At 39.8% G+C, this 15,005-nt stretch overlaps 1 protein-coding gene across 9 annotated transcripts in view; it reads right to left on the bottom strand.

Moving 5' to 3' along the window:
- The window catches only part of ARID1B (AT-rich interaction domain 1B), a 435,615-nt gene that overhangs the window by 129,945 nt on the left and 290,665 nt on the right, over positions 1-15,005 (bottom strand). The gene's annotated exons all lie outside the window — the stretch shown is intronic.

Raw genomic sequence — 15,005 nt, 5'->3', positions numbered from 1 at the left:
TATTATTTGGCCTAGCAGTGAACACTGAGTACTGGTATAGTATATGTTTGTATTTGTTGTTGTTTAGTCGCTAAGTTGTGTCCGACTCTTTTGCGACCCCATGGACTGTAGCCTGTCATGCTCCTCTGTCCGTGGGATTTCCCAGGCAAGAATACTAGAGTGGGATGCCATTTCCTTCTCCAATAACTTACTTTTTGTAACAGTTTTAAGCTAAACAAACAATCTTTAAGATCCTGTAACTTTACCATAATACCCTCTAAGGCAGATATTAAAACTCCCATTTGACAGACATAGAAAACAAATGTCAGAGAGTCAAGGTTACTGTTACCAGTTACAACACTGAGGACAGACAGCGCCTGCCAAAGATCATGACAGGAGAGAAGAGAAATGAGAAAACTGTCCTCTGAGCCCTCATCAGAGTGAGAGGAGACAGAACCTCACGGCGGGGCACAGAGGTCCCAAATGGGGTTCCCACCAACAGGAGCTCTGTACAGTGCAGGCCCGTGGCAGTGGCGAGGCTCCCACATCACTGACTCTGCAAACCGAGATGAGACCTGGAACTAGGTGCTGAATGAGCCCTAAAGGCTGAGAAGCAGGATAAAAGATATTTGTCTTGATAACTTAGAACTAAATACTGCAGAATGGGATCAGAAATACTAGGTCATGGTATTGTCTGTAAAGCAGATTCAACCCTAATTGACATTTTCCACTCACACAATTTTATCGTTTAATTTTACCTCACTGCTTACCACTGGGACTGCTAAAACTAGGGCTCTGGAAACTGATGGAGGAAGATGCTTAGGACCTGAAGAATGAATGTAGACCAGGCAGTGCAAAGGGGGCCACTAAAGCAGAGCTGGTTAGAGCTCTTCAGGGTACCCCAAAATGTCACAACATAAACTCAGGATGAGGATCCAAGACTCCTAGAAAGTTTATCTATTAACCATATATCATACAATTAACTTTTCTCTTTTTAACAGCCAAATTGCCAATGATTAAAAACATACTAAAGAATAGCTGATGAGATGAGAACCTCACAAAAAGATGATTATAGAAAAGCAAAAATTTCTTATACTAAGAAGAATAACATCTAAGTAAAACACAGTAATCTTCAATGTCATATAATTGAGCGTATGAGTGAGAAACCTAACAGTAGCAAGTGATTGAAAATATAACCCCTAGAAAAAGTATCATCAGAGCTCCAAAATAAAATGGGACAAACAGAATCATGTTTTCAGAATTCAGAGAAAAAAATATATTAATATAAATATCTCTACTTAAGGCACATGAGATGGATGGTTTTGCATATATTCAGCAGATAAAACATTGTATTCAACTTGATGACTGGGTTCAACAACAGTTCAGTTCAGACTTTCAGAACTTTTTGTGAAGCCAGGTAGAAACAGAGGAAGAATATTATGCAAGAAAAATACTACGTACAATGTAGAAAGTATTTAGTTCAGTTCAGTTCAGTCGCTCAGTCGTGTCCAACTCTTTGCGACCCTTTGGACTACAGCACGCCAGGCCTCCCTGTCGATCACCAACTCCCGGAGTTTACCCAAACTCATGTCCGTTGAGTCGGTGATGCCATCCAGCCATCTCATCCTCTGTCATCGCCTTCTCTTCCTGCCCTCAATCTTTCCCAGCAACAGGGTCTTTTCTAAGGCTACTGGAAAAACCATAGCCTTGACTAGATGGACCTTTGTTGACAAAGTAATGTCTCTGCTTTTTAATATGCTGTCTAGGTTGGTCATAGCTTTTCTTCCAAGGAGTAAGCGTCTTTTTATTTCATGGCTGCAGTCACCATCTGCAGTGATTTTGGAGCCCCCCAAAATAAAGTCTGTCACTGTTTGCACTGTTTCTCCATCTATTTCCCATGAAGTTATGGGACCAGATGGCATCATCTTTGTTTTCTGAATGTTGAGCTTTTTGCCAACTTTTTCACTCTCCCCTTTTACTTTCAACAAGAGGCTCTTTAGTTCTTCACTTTCTGCCATAAGGGTGGTGTCATGTACATATCTGAGGTTATTGATATTTCTCCTGGCAATTGTGAAGTATTTACACTTTAGCAATTAACACAATTATCTGACTTCCTCCAAATAAAACTTAAGTACACACATGCAGAGGAGTGAGGTGCAGGCTGACAGGGACCACAGGACAGGATTCCACCCATTCCTCTTGCTGCAGGGTGAATGCTGGCCTCTCTCCAGGTGTAGAAGATAGCTGGGTCCTGAATAATTCTTTAAGTACCTATCCCCAACGTATTCCCTTCCTAACCTGATATAAAGTGAAAGTGAAGTCGCTCAGTAGTGTCTGACTCTTTGCGACCCCATGGATTGTAGCCTACCAGGCTCCTCTGTTCATGGGATTTTCCAGGCAATAGTCCTGGAGTGGACTGCCATTTCCTTCTCCAGGAGATCTTCCCAACCCAGGGATCGAACCTGGGTCTCCTGCATTGTAGACAGACGCTTTACCGTCTGAGTCACCAGGGAGTTCACAAAAGTGCAAAGGGGCACACCTGTGGGCTCCACAAAGCAGGGCATGGCAAGCTATGTGAGGACTAAAACTAAATCCTACCTATTGTGGCTCCACACATAAGCCACACATTTTTAAATGACTGAAAAAAAAAATCAGAAGAGTAATACTTTGTGATACATGAAAAATATTTGAAATTCAAATTTCAGGGTCCTGTAACATCTTACTAGGACATCTTATAGTCACAGCAATTTCTCTGAAGTGCTGTCTATGGCTGCTTTGGGGCCACAATGGAGACCTGCATTGAGACTATGGCCCTCAAAGCCTATAATATTTACTTTCTGGCCCTTATAGAAAACAGTGCTGACCTGCTGTATCTAGTCTGGCCTCTCATGTCTTTGCCTCTTCCATGGGGAAACAGGAGGAGGACAGACAGGTCTCAGCCGAAATGCATGGTGACCTATGCGCACACAGGCTTCACCAGGAACAGGGAATGACTCCACATTCATACCTGTCTGGAAAACACTGACTGGGCGCCAGATAGAATTCTCCTCTTTAGCGGTATCAGACTAACTCAGGGAGCCCCTACTTAAGAATGGGTGGTGGGCTCTGTGTACAGACACCTATTACCTAACAAATGTGCATTATTCATAAATAAGGGTCCATCACGTAAGAATCAGTTGGGAGGAAATACGCCTTTCATGATTTCTTTAAAGAAAAAAAAAAAACAAAAAACTGGTAGGTAACTAGATATAAAATCATTATTTTCTAATATACTACAATATGGAATTCAACAGAAAAGATGACACAGATTCAATTTTTTAAAAAAAATCATTATTTGAAATTAAATAATTTTATGCAAATCTTTTTTCATAAAAAACAAACTGTTACTTGGAAAATTTAAAAATTCTCTGCACTACCTATAAATTCCTTCCCTGTTCTCCCTTAAAATTCTGTTATGGTTGAAAAAGTGACACGGATGGGTGTTAAGAGAGCTTCATTCAAGCTGCAAAGGCATGAAAAACATTTCTGTTATTCAACAAGCTGATCAAAGAAATATCAAGAGAAAAATATAAAAACGGTGGCTTTCTTAGTGTTCACAAGTCATCAGAATTTCAGTGCTGACTACACCTCAGTGTAACAGAAGAGTAATAAAAAGGTATAATTTCTGTATTACTGTTATACACACACGTAACTTTTATATGTAAATTACAGGGAAATATTCCCGCCCTGCAGATACTTAGGGTATCCATATGTATAGCTATCTTAAAACACGTTAATAAAAGAAGTTCAACAGTGGTTTAAACATTCAGCCTAGTTAACAAAGAAGCTCTGTAACGAATACCCCTCTAGAGGACAATTTAGTCAGCAGGGCACCAACTCTATTCTTCTTTTCTAAGTACCATCAGATCTATGATGCCTGTAAAGAACAGAGAGACCTTCCTGCATCTCATTCTAAGCGAGGCACCTTCAAGCTACAGTGCTTCCATTTGTCTTGCTGGGAACTGGCAGACAAGGTAATTGCAGGGAGGACTCCTTTAAGGGGCTGGAGTCCCTCTGCCCCACAGCATTCCTTGCATCCTCCCTCTTTACTGAGGGAGTGAAGGGTAAGGCAGTGGCTTCATATGCTCATGCATAGTAAATTCAGTATTTTGCCATGACAATCTGATTTGATAAAGTCTTGCTATCAAGTTGGGTTTTCAATATCTGACATCACTCAGAATACTGAATACTTCCAGCACACCCCAAATAATACAGTCCCTACTATCAATGGTTAGTTTATATTTAGAAAATCAATGCTTTTTTTGGGGAAAAGCTTGTTTTACTTTAAAATGTAATTTAAATCATAGTTCCCCACAAAGACTTGCCCCTCTGTAACCATCATCCTTCCACCTTCAGCCCACGTAAAATTTTCATTCTAACCTAAGTGACAAGTACAAGAGATTTCACTGTGCTTACAATGAAATGCCACCTGAGAGCAGTAACAATCCTATCAGACTCCGACAAGAGAAACACTGATGAATTAACATAGAGCAAAGATATGTTCTGATTCAACATGATGGGCCAGGGCAGTGATGACAGAATGTATAGAACAAGTGCCAGGAAGGAGCGCAAGAGGAATTTTTAAATTTCTACACAATATAAAATAGGCATACAACATTAAGTATAAATATAAATACAAATTGTACATGATCCTTCCTAAGAATATTTTACATTCATATATCATGACTTCACTACATCTAGAGACCTCTTTGGTTTTGATGGTATTCAGTTTATCTAATAAGTCAGCTTGCTAAAGGATAAATTCAGTCAATACTGGTGATGTCTTACTGTCTTGAACTGGGAATAAGTCAGAAAATTTTACTCCCTTGTTTAATTAAATAAGTGGGTTTGTGTTTTTTTTTAAAGCAGATCAACTCAAAAATACTCTCAGCTATGGTTCTTAATACAATTAGTTGACAGTATTATATCAGCCACTGGTAGAAAACTGCTAAGCCTCACATGAACTGGGCATCTCTTGCTCAGAAGAGCCCCAAGAGAGTATGAGGATAAACACTGAATTAGAAACAGAGAAGATATTTCAATCAATGAGACAAGTTCAGGTCTCTTGTTTAAGGGTTTTAATAGGATACAGTTAATGATTTCTCACTGTGACTTCCCATGGGTTTGAAGCACAGGTGAAAATGCCAGCTCAATGGTCTTTAAAAAAGTCAGTTATCTTCAAAAGCAGAAATAGTGTCTATTCTCCTTTTTAGAATATTGAGTATGAAATCCTGGCATGTAGTTTTTCTTTCTCTCTCTCCAACTAGGCCCTAACTTTCTTAAGGACAATGCTGAAGAGAGGAGGATTTGACTGGTCACTGATGAGTGTCACTGAATTTATAAGCTTTACAGTAAAATACAGCTGCAAACACCATACAAAGTAAGCCAGCACATGCAAACATTTCTAAATATTTACCAAAAATGCTCTAATGAAAATGACTGAGATTGCCATTAAAATTTAGCAATGAATTCTTGGCCCTCTGTTTCCAATTACCATCCCGGAGGCCAAGCACCCAGGCTCATTAGATGCTTAGCGCCTTGGAAACACACTGTAAAATCGTTTCATACCCTCCAACCTTATTTCAGAACTATCATTTTGGACATGTGATACAAATACACCTTGAGGTTGATATTAGAATTGAGCCAATAATTTGACTGACATATATACACAAAAAGAACAACCTCACAGTGACTGTTTAACTTCCATGATATTTGTAGGCTTCTTTTCAGCACAAACCTACATAACAGTGTACTTCAAGACATCCACCAAAGTCCCTGCTGCTTTCATTTGTCTAGACAGCAAATGAGTTAAAAGCTCAGACTTCCGGTGTAAAGGAATTAAAAATGGAAAGGCACAGAAAGAATCCACGAATAAAATCCTACCAAGCACTAAGTTTTAGGCCTGCAAAGCATCTTCTTACAAAGTTATATAAATATGTATCTTACTTTCTACTTAAACATATCCAAATAACAAATATTTATCTTTTCATTATATGTGATGGTGGTTTACTTGCTAAGTCATGTCCGACTCTTACAATCCCATGGACTGTAGCCTGCCAGGCTCCTCTGGTCCATGCTATATACAATTCTTAGCCTTAGTATGTATGATGTCAACTGGAAAAAAATGTTTGATCCTAATTTAAAAATAGTCACAAGATCAACAGATGACAAACTCATATCCAAAGCCAGGGATAACACAAGGAAAATTAATGAGTCAGAATTCATTTTAAGAGAGGTAGCCAATAACCACTTTTTGGGGAAACGACTTTCACCTGATTCATTTGCATCCTCTCTTAAGCAAAGATTCCTTGACTGGTAACTTTCATTTTAAAGGGATATTTACAAGATAATTAGCTGAACTGATACTTTACAGAAACAGGATTTGGAATTAAGCATGCTATCATAAGCAAAAAATTTTATAATGATTTTATTTCCTTTGATTTTTAAAAACTTTCCACCTAAATAAAAGCCATCCACAAAGTTCCTTCGGCTAAAACCCCTGATATCAAATTGCCACTCTAAATTTAGAAGCGGTAAACAATGTAAGTATGAAATATGCATCATGTAAGGGAATTTTTTCCACTTCACAGGCCTCAAGCGGACCCTAAATTATTCTCAGTTTTTGAAGTCTGCCCAGGGAGAGTCTCTGCTCTTCTGCTATTAATAGCAGACATTATGTAGAGTAGGAATAACGACAAATAGACTCAACAAATAGTGTTTATCATATTGTGCAAACACAGTACAGTCTTGAAGTTGAAAATAACTTGGTAAGAAAATTTATATTTATCTTTTAGTTGTATAGAATTTGGGAATAATTTTCATCTGTAAATAGCATTGCCCTTCGTGGTTATAATCCTGGGACTACCCTCTCAGGTGATGATCCTGATGATTTGATGCTCAAGATCATGATCTGATGATTTTTAGGGGTAACAACTATAACCACAATTCTCTATAGCAGAGATACTATGTGCATTTTCTTTCATGAGGAGCCTACAACATCTTGTTAGCTCTAGCCCATTGTTCCTACCATTCAAAATGTTTTTTAACTTTTTCACTGTCTGAAATAGCCAGGACCCTTCCTGACCTCAAGTCAAAGCCCCAAACAGTGCTAAAAACACTAAAAAAGATTCACATGTGAATAACTGCCGGCCCTTTGTTATTTAAGAACAATGAAATCTTAAAGAATATACTTAATACAAATGGAAGACTACTGGTGATACTAAACCTATATAATAAAGTGAGAATACTAAATAATTTGAGTAGGGATATTTGTACTGTCTTAGGAACAGCCTCAGGCAGGCAGGCCCTCTCTAAGGTTTGCATACGGGGGTGTGGGATGGGTAGGTGGGAGGAAGTAGGGGAAAAGGTAGACCATTTTTTCATGTGGATGACATTTTACAATTAAATTGGCCTGCACAGGTGGTCTTGAACACTTCAGCGTCCTTCTTTCATGGAGTATCAATGGAGACAGAGAAACAGCTAAGCAGGTTTAAGTTCTACGACAAAGCAGAAATTCTGTGATGGATGGGTGACTTAACAAGTGTTGTGGAATACAGAATGGTAGGTCTTCAGCCAGCTTACATCAGGCCAGGGGCTGCTGTCTGTCACGGGTCCAGGTGAGGAGTGATAAGTAGAGAGCAGAGAGAACCATGGGTGCAGGCAAAATCTATGGGAGACTATGCCATGTGAGAAGGGGGAGGCTGGAAAAGCAGAATGAGTGAGGATGCAGCTGAAGAGGCCACCCAGGGACAGTTGTGAATGACTTCACAGGCTCAGGCCAAGGAATATGGACTTACAATTTTAGGAATTAGGGAGCCAACAGAGGTCTAAAAGGTGAGTTCCAATATTATCAAACAAGGAAAAAAAAAATACAGTGTAGTGCCAAATGAGAAATGTTAAACATTGTAAAGCAAAACAAAACAAAACCCAAAACCCTCATGTTTTCAAATGTTTATGAACACAGATTGCTTTAAACATGATTAAAATTGCAGGTACCATTCAAAAATAAATTTGTAAAATATTTTTTAAAAATCTATACATTTTAGTACTATATAAAACTTAATATATAGGTGAACAAAAGCAAAAGTGCTTAAATAACTATAGCCTGGGTTAAATATTAGTGTGGTTTCTAATTGGAAAATTTCATGAGCCTACAGTCATCTTACTCCTTTCATTTATACTTAAGAATCAATGGCTAAAACAATTTTAAGGATACAGATTTTACCGTTAAAATGGCACAACAATGTCTAAAGACTACTTATGAGTAACAATTTAACAGATTATATTCTTTAACTGCATATTCTATTTCAAAACCAAAATTCTGAAGACATCTAGTCTCAGTTCGGTTCAGTCACTTAGTCATGTCTGATTCTTTGCGACACCATGGACTGCAGCACACCAGGCTTCCCTGTCCATTACCAACTCCCGGAGCCTGCTCAAACTCATATCCATTGACTCGGTGATGCCACCCACCATCTCATCCTCTGTCATCCCCTTCTCCTCCTGCCTTCAATCTTTCCCAGCATCAAGGTCTTTTCTAAGGAGACAGTTCTTTGCATAAGATGGCCAAAGTATTAGAGCTTCGGCTTCAGCATCAGTCGTTCCAATGAATATTCAGAACTGATTTCCTTTAGGACTAACTTATTTGATCTCCTTGCAGTCCAAGGGACTCTCAAGAGTCTTCTCCAACACCACAGTTCAAAAGCATCAATTCTTTGGCACTCAGCTTTCTTTATGAGAACTCCACGAACAGTATGAAAAGACATCTTAGTTACACAGGAGGAAAATGAGCTCATGCCACGCAGGCACAGGGATGTGGGTATGTGGGCTTATGGTTTGGTGCTTTACAAATATCAACACCAGGTATGAAACTGTAAGTATGAATGACCCATGTGCTTTAAAAGCAAACTGACAAACTAACAAGATCTGTAAATATGTAAGATTTAGAGTTTGTCTACTGATATGAGGTTTTATTACTGAAAGTATATCATAAATCTTTACAGCAGAAAAGCAATCGACACCATCTTTTGCATCTCTCAAGGTAAAAAACAACTATTGTATATCTTAAAAGTACAGTGCTTAGCACATAGAAATTCTGAAAATAAAAGTTAAAAACAAAAAAGCATGAACCCTCAAGAGACCTCTATTTCTTCAGTATACAGCAATGAAATACTTCAATAAGACATAGGAACTGCAAATAAATTAGCAACTTGAAAAACAAAAACAGAAAAAAACATAGCTCCCAAACTGTACCAGGTCTACATGGAGTAACTGGAAGTTCTGCTGTAGAATTAATACTAAAACTTCATTTTTTGACATTTTACCCAGTCACATGAGGCATATGAACATACATACTTATTCTACATACTTCACTGAATTTTTAAAACCTTTTGTTTTGAAATGACTTTAGCCTCACCTGGAAGCAGCAAAGACAGTACTGATGTTCCTTCACTCAGGTTGCCTTAACGCTGACATTTTACATGGTAACCAGGGCACATTTATTAAAACTATGAACTTGAAATTGGTGTAATACTATCAATGAAACTACAGACTTCATTCAAATTTGCAGCCTTTACAGTAAAGTCTTCCTCCTGTTCCAGGACACATATCACATTTATTCACCTTGTCTCCTTAGTCTCCTCTGATCGGTGACAATTTCTCAAATCCTTCCCTGTTTTCCACAACCACAACACATTTGAAGAGCACTCCTGAGGTATTTTGTAGAATGTTCTTCAATTTGTGTCTAGTGTTTTCTCCTGGTTAGGCTGGGGTTACGGATTTAGGGGAAGAATACCACAGGAGTGATCAGGTAATACTTCTGTCAGCACTAAATGGTAGTTGTTGTTGTTCAGTTGCTAAGTTGTGTTGACTCTCTGTGACCCCATGGACTGCAGCATGCCAGGCTTCCCTGTCTTTCATTATCTCCCAAAATTTGCTCAAACTCATGTCCATTGAGTTGGTGGTGCCATCCAACCATCTCATCCTCTGTTGTCCCCTTCTCCTCTTGCCTTCAATCTTTCCCAGCATCAGGGTCTTTTCTAATGAGTCAGTTCTTCACATCAGGTGGCCAAAGTATTAGAGCTTCAACTTCAGTATCAGTCCTTTCAATGAATATTCAGGACTGATTTCCTTTAGGATTGACTGGCTTGATCTTACTGCAGTTCAGGACTCTCAAGTCTTCTCCAGCACCACAATTCAAAAGCATCAATTCTTCTTCCAATTGAGATTTCATGACCATAAAACATTGGAGAGAGAAAAATACACACTCTATGCTCTTCCAGACACATGTAGAGGAATGTAACTTAGAATAACCACTTTAGACAAAAATTTATAAGCATTTTGTAAAGCTGAAGATACATTTACCTTATGATCCAGGATGTCCACTCCTAGGTTTATACACTGGCACACACACATATGGAGACATATGTAAGCATAGTAGCACTGTTTCAGTATTGTATTGTTTAAAAAAAAAAGGGAGAGAGAGAGACAATCTAATTTTCCAGTGATATAAAATCAAGAGATCTATTCAGAATATGGGGTACTATACAGCAACGAAACTGAATGACCTAGGACTAAAAATGTTAATACAAACCTCACAAACAATACTGATAGAAAGCTAACCAAAACTCTGAATGTGGCAGTATGTATCTGACACAGAAGAGAAGGCATGGAAGAAAGGAGTGGACTGTAAACCTGGTGGTGGAATTCAGGCCAGAGCAGCAGCAGGAGCCGGGATCAGAGGAGGCGACAAGAGAGGCAGAGCACCATCTGTGGATCAGAGGGAGAGGCTGCTCCAGGGACCTCTGCGCGCGGTTCATTCGAGGAAGCCCTGCTTCCCTCGGAGAGTCTTCCATCACCACCTGGTAAGGCCTCCCCGGACATTTACACCACCAGAATGAGCTGCCCAGCCCCTTCCTCCATGGTCCTGCATCATACATATCTACTACAGAACTTCCCAGGTCGAGTTTTAATGAACTGTCAGCATTTGCTACAATTGCAAACTCTGAAGGAGGACCACTTACTTCCAGACTTTGGCTTTGACCACTTTGACACTGACCATGGGCAACATACTTAACCTTTCTGTGCTTCATACTCCCCTTATCTATAAAATGGGGGAAATGCTAGTATCTGCCAACAAGAGTTGTTGTGAGAATTAAATGGGAAGTTATACGTAAAAGAATTAGTGCTGCAGCATCTCTGTAAGTGTGAGCTGTTATCACTAGTAACCATAGAGGAGAGGCAGTGGGTTAGAGAGCCTAAACCACTGAGTCACTGGGGATACAGAGCCAGACCGCAGCGTCAGCAGAAGGACATGGCTGCAAAGTGAAGAGGAGGCCGGGAATTGCACCCTTCCCCAGTTTCCTGGTCCCGGTCAGCACTGACCTAGCCGCATCGAACATTCATGAGCTCTGAGTAAGATAAAGACTGCCTGCACTGTGTTTATGAACACAGGTTTTCAACAATAATTCTAACAATGAAGTTATAACAAAATTATAGTACTGGAAAGTGGTTAAGGAAAATAACCATAATGACTCACTACTTAAGGTAAAGTTTTTACATTTCCATAGGAATCATTTTTAAGACTTCTGAGGGTTTTAGAAAAAAGTAGAGAATTCAAAAAAAATCTTTTAACATAGTCAGCCTGAGTAGATTACAGATGGAAATGTTGTGTAAAGGCTATTGTTGTACCTTGACCACCTGATGCGAAGAGCTGACTCACTGGAAAAGACCCTGATGCTGGGAAAGACTGAGGGTGGGAGAAATGGGAGACAGAGGATAAGATGGTTGGATGGCATCATCAACTCAATGGACATGAGTTTGACCAAACTCCGGGTACTAGTGAAGGACAGGGAAGCCTGGTGTGCTGCAGTCCATGGGGTCGCAGAGACAGACACGACTGAGCGGCTGAACAACAACAATGAAATTCAGTACATGCAACACTCCCCTCAAAGGCAAACTTAAAAACATGAATGTTTCCTCATTTTCAGTTATGATTTACAGACTCAATGAGATGAAAGGTTGTTTTCAACTTTGTACAGGGGCAGCTGGTCACTTAATACCTCAAGTGCTAGCACTAAGGGGCATTTTATATAACACATCTTCCTAAGAACATATAACCATTTTATAATGTATTACTTCAAAACTACTTTTCCAAAAGAGGTGCTTATAAACCTACTCAGAGTTTCAGACAGAAACTTCTAATATCAATAATACTAATTATGGTGACGGTGATGATGATTATCAATAGATAAGGGCCTGAGTTAGGTCTTGAATTCTAGCACATTTCACATTTACCCACACTATCTAAGACTAGAGATCTCAAGAAAATTAGAGATACCAAGGGAACATTTCATGCAAAGATGAGCTCGATAAAGGACATGGATAAAGGATATGGACCTAAGAGAAGCAGAAGATATTAAGAAGAGGTGGCAAGAATACACAGAAGAACTGTACAAAAAAGATCTTCATGACCAAGATAATCACGATGGTGTGATCACTCACCTAGAGCCAGACATCCTGGAATGTGAAGTCAAGTGGGCCTTAGAAAGCATCACGACGAACAAAGCTAGTGGAGGTGATGGAATTCCAGTTGAGCTATTTCAAATCCTGAAAGATGATGCTGTCAAAGTGCTGCACTCAATATACCAAAGTGCTGCACTCAATATGCCAGCAAATTTGGAAAACTCAGCAGTGGCCACAGGACTGAAAAAGGTCAGTTTTCATTCCAATCCCAAAGAAAGGCAATGCCAAAGAATGCTCAAACTACCGCACAATTGCACTCATCTCACACGCTAGTAAAGTAATGCTCAAAATTCTCCAAGCCAGGCTTCAGCAATATGTGAACCATGAACTTCCTGATGTTCAAGCTGGTTTTAGAAAAGGCAGAGGAACCAGAGATCAAATTGCCAACATCCGCTGGATCATGGAAAAAGCAAGAGAGTTCCAGAAAAACATCTATTTCTGCTTTATTGACTATGCCAAAGCCTTTGACTGTGTGGATCACAATAAACTATGGAAAATTCTGAAAAAGACGGGAATACCAGACCACCTGACATGCTTTCTAAGAAACCTATATGCAGGTCAGGAAGCAACAGTTAGAACTGGACATGGAACAGACTGGTTCCAAATAGGAAAAGGAGTACGTCAAGGCTGTATATTGTCACCCTGCTTATTTAACTTATATGCAGAGTACATCATGAGAAACGCTGGGCTGGAAGAAGCACAAGCTGGAATCAAGATTGCTGGGAGAAATATCAGTAACCTCAGATATGCAGATGACACCACCCTTATGAAGAAAGTGAAGAGGAACTCAAAAGCCTCTTGATGAAAGTGAAAGTGGAGAGTGAAAAGTTGGCTTTAAGCTCAACATTCAGAAAACAAAGATCATGGCATCTGGTCCCATCACTTCATGGAAAATAGATGGGGAAACAGTGGCAGACTTTATTATTTTGGGCTCCAAAATCACCGCAGATGGTGACTGCAGCCGTGAAATAAAAAGATGCTTACTCCTTGGAAGAAAAGTTATGACCAACCTAGATAGCATATTTAAAAGCAGAGACATTACTTTGCCAACAAAGGTCTGTCTAGTCAAGGCTATGGTTTTTCCTGTGGTCATGTATGGATGTGAGAGTTGGACTGTGAAGAAGGCTGAGCGCCGAAGAATTGATGCTTTTGAACTGTGGTGTTGGAGAAGACTCTTGAGAGTCCCTTGGACTGCAAGGAGATCCAACCAGTCCATTCTGAAGGAGATCAGTCCTGGGATTTCTTTGGAGGGAATGATGCTGAAGCTGAAACTCTAGTACTTTGGCCACCTCATTCGAAGAGTTGACTCATTGGAAAAGACTCTGATGCTGGGAGGGATTGGGGGCAGGAGGAGAAGGGGACGACAGAGGATGAGATGGCTGGATGGCATCACTGACTCGATGGATGTGAGTCTGGGTGAACTCTGGGAGGTGGTGACGGACAGGGAGGCCTAGCGTGCTGTGATTCATGGGGCTGCAAAGAGTCAGACACTACTGAGCGACTGAATTGAACTGAACTGAACTGAACCTCCCGACAGAGCCATTTGTATGCCAGGCAATGGTATTACTGTACCTCACACTTACAGGTAATTATCCTGTTGCTTGGACCATGTTCTCAGGTCACCAAGAAGAATAAAGAGTTTTCTCTGATGACCACTTTAGTCTACCTTAAATCGTCTCAAAGAAGGTGTAAACAAATTAAGAGATAGGATTCTGAAAGGCAGAATGGTAAAATTCACATTTCCTTTGCCTTCTAAACCCTTTGAACAAGGGAGACACCTTAACAGCCTGACTCGCAAGACCATCACATTGCTGAATTCCTCTTTATCCCAGTAAATCATAAGTTTTGATATAAAATTGGACTCTTCAGCAACCTAAAGATCTTTGGAAAGTGCAATGACACCTCCTTCTGAATCTCTGCATCTTATTCCCCCCCTTCTAATGACTGGCTTTTAAAATGCATTTGTTAGATGTTAGTTTTGTTTGGAATATTTTTATTGTATTGGGGGTAGGAAGTTATGGGGAAGCTGGGCTCTGGGACCACACCCTGGCTGGACCCCAATCCCAGCTCCTCTCTCACTGACTCAGAGGACTTGGGCAAACGACTGAGCGCCATCAGCCACAACTTCTCATCTGTATGCAGCACAGGCACAACAGAAATAATGACCTCACAGTGTCTCACGGAGAGTTCAGAGAGGTAAACGGTATATATAAAGCACTAAGCATGAAGCCTGGTGCCAGGTAAGTGCTCGTTAAATATTTATTGTAATGTAGGTATACATTCTGGAGTAAGGGCATTTTGAAATCAAGTCCTGGCTCCACCAACTTCCCCTAATCTTGGGCAAGTTACTTAACTTCACTGAGCCTCAGGCTCACCATCTACAATAGGGGAGAAAAATTAATTATGCCATGGTGAAAATTAAATATAATTATAAAAACTAAGCATACAGTAAATGCTCAATAAAT

The sequence above is a fragment of the Bos javanicus genome, chromosome 9 (genome assembly GCF_032452875.1).
Source record: "Bos javanicus breed banteng chromosome 9, ARS-OSU_banteng_1.0, whole genome shotgun sequence".
In the NCBI taxonomy this organism is placed as follows: Eukaryota; Metazoa; Chordata; class Mammalia; order Artiodactyla; family Bovidae; genus Bos; species Bos javanicus.
The sequence above is the reverse complement of the archived record's forward strand: the minus strand, read 5'-3'. Positions and strand labels throughout refer to the sequence as shown.